Below are 3,000 nucleotides of genomic sequence, written 5' to 3' on the forward strand. Positions count from 1 at the left end.
AGAGGGGAAGGGAAGGAGAAAGGGAGGGAACTATCAATGTACGGTTGCCTCTCGTGCGTCCTCTGCTTGGGACTGGCCTGCAACCCAGGCATGTGCCCTGACTGGGAATTGAACCGTGGTCTTCTGGTTCATAGGCCCGCGCTCATTCCACTGAGCTACACCAGACAGGGCTAATCTTAATTGTTTTTATAGTACAAAAATTAGAAATAAGAATAGGTTTCCTAGTTTGACTGTTCTGGACAGGGTGACAGCCAGAGAAGGGAGCCTGAGGAGGGGTAGGTGGAAGCACCTGCCCATGGCCTTCTTCATCTCTGAGGCCAGGAGGAAAAAGATCTTCCTCTGCCAGAGTGGGGGTATTTTAGGGCTAGGGCCTGGTGGTAATGGTCCTTCAGTCTCCTCCATGGGGAGAGAAATGCTTTGAAGAGCCTTTGTTCTGGGAGTTGATCAAGGAAACAAGCTGGTAATGAACAGCAGAAACAATACTTAATAATGGGCAGAATAAAAATGGATTTCAAATCCTGCAGCTAATTTGCCAGGAGACTTACTTCTGTGACAAACAGTGGCTCTCCCCTCATCAGACTGCTGTCAGACTGCTGAGTAAACCAGGACCAGGGAGTGGCAGGACTGCTAGCCAGCCGTGTGTGTCTGTGTGTGCGGTGGGTAGAAGGGGTGGGGAGGGGCAGGGAGTACAATCACCCTGGAGAGTGAGAGTGGGCAAGAACTTTTCTGGTTCCTGGGCCCAGTCATCGGCTCTGAACCCTACTAGGAAGGATAGGAGACCCAAAATCTCAAGGATGCCTCTTGGAGGCTCTGCTGTCAAGCCCAGGGAACCAGGGCAGTCCCTCAAACTCCTGAACCCTTGGCACATGTCCCTCACCAATACTGACTCTCTCCCAGGAGCTGAGGTTGGGGGCAGAGGGCAAGATCACACAACAATAGAAGGAAAACCCTTGTCAGAGAAGGAAGATTCTAATTGGAGCCCTAAATGCTCCAGAAAAATTATCTTTCCGGTTCCCATTGCACAAAAAGCAACTAGCTATTACCCCATCCATAAACCATCACTGCCTTTTCCCTTTCCCTCCACTTCCCAGTCCAGCCCAGCCCACCCCAAACAGATGAACATGTATACCTTTTATCACTCTATTAACAAATGAGCACTAAGGGATCCTTCCAACTTCCTCCAGGATGAGGACCAAAGGGTGTTCAGGCTTCCTCTGTTGGTTTTTAATGTGAAATCTTGTGGAAAGGGCTTGTATGTAATGGCCAAGTCTATTAACACCTCCTCACAGCAGTGTCTTAGGATGTCTTTGTCCATGGCCAATGAGAAAAATGTTTCTCTTCCCATCAGACTTTTCCCTGCATGTCCCCAGTCTCCTCTGGCTGTCCCTTGCTTCTAAGGACTTCTCCCCTGCCCCTCCCACAAGTGTCCAGGCCCCAAGACCACTATTTGCTGAGACCATCCATCCTCCCCAATCCCATACTCCACTTTGTTCTAGGATGTGCTCATCAGGTATAGGGGAAGCCGAAGCCTTTGGGCTTTGACTATGACTCTGTTAGCAATGGGGACATTCTGTCTTTGACCATGAGTCTATTAGAGGCTCAGTGTTTTAACCTCAAGGCTGGTGGACAAGCAGTGGGGAAACTCCTCAATTCCTACTACTGGAGTAGTAGGAAACTTTGCCTAAACTGATAAACGGATCTCTCTCCCTTTTCAACTTTTTAGAAGTACTTTTAAAATCCTCACTTGAGGACATGTTTTTATTGAGTTTAGATGGAGAGGAGTGGAGAGAGAGAAACATCTATCAGATTGGGGATCAAACCCACAACATAGGTATGCGCCTGACCAGGAATCGCACCCACAACTTTTGGTGTACAGGGCGATGCTCCAACTGACTGCACCACCCAGCTAGGGCTCCCTTTTCAACTTTTGCAAGGTGGATTCTTCTTGTTAAAAGCTAAGTACTAGCTGAGTTGCAAGTTTTGGAAAATGAGGCCATTGTGGGGCTATTTCTGAGGGGGGAAAAAAGGCTGGCGGCGCCAGCCGCGTCCACCTCCCACAAGAATTGGGCACCATTATTTTTACATCGGGGAAAATTCCATCTGCTATTTCAAAAACAGCTGAATCTGGCTTCATCTTCTGCAAAAGTATGCACTCCAGGGAGAGGGTGAGGATTTAACTCTTACAGACAGTTTGGAGCAGGTGACCAAAAGGCAGTTCAGGATTAAGATAACTTGGTAGCATCTAGGAAGGCTTTGTGAGTGAGGCTCCTGCTGTTCCGGTATCAACTTTGGTGTGAAGGAAGGTGTGAGAGAGACCTTGGGATGGCATCTTGCTGAGAGCACAGCAGCCTCCAGGTGGGGAAGCCAGCTCCCCAGGAAGGTGGGGTTCCCGGTAATTTTTGAAACCAGTTGCATTAGTCCGCTCAGACTGCCATAGCACAAAGCCACAGACCGGGTGGTGTAAACAACAAAGTTTTATTATCTCACAGTTCTGGAGACTGGAAGTCTAGGTTCAAGGTGTCTGCATGGTCGATTTCTTCTGAGACCTTTCTCCTTGACTTGTAGATGGCCATCTACTCCCTGTGTCCTCACATGTCTTCCCTGTGCCTGTGTCTGTGTCCTAATCTTCTCTTCTGATTGGATTTGGGCTTATCCATGTGACCCCATTTTAAAGACCCTAGCCTCAAACCCAGTCACAGTCTAAAGTACTAGGGATTAGGGTTTTAACATAGGACTTTTCAGGGAGCACAATTCACCCATGATACCAGAACAAGATTTCTCTTTTGCTTCTGTAATTCCAACCTGTTATAAATCCAGTCAACATAGATTCCAGGCTGAGAAAAGATGAAGGACTGTGGCCCATACGTCAGAAAGTCCTTGTCTGCCCTCCCCCGCAAGGCTCCTGCCTGTGCAAATTCTCTTCAGCATAGTAGTCCTGCCTCTTCCAAGAAGCACCCCCACTCCGCCAGCTGCTGAGCTCAGATGGAGCTTCCCCTTTGC

This window comes from Sturnira hondurensis, unplaced genomic scaffold (assembly GCF_014824575.4).
Source record: "Sturnira hondurensis isolate 20B ecotype Veracruz unplaced genomic scaffold, ASM1482457v3 Scaffold0008106, whole genome shotgun sequence".
NCBI lineage: Eukaryota > Metazoa > Chordata > Mammalia > Chiroptera > Phyllostomidae > Sturnira > Sturnira hondurensis.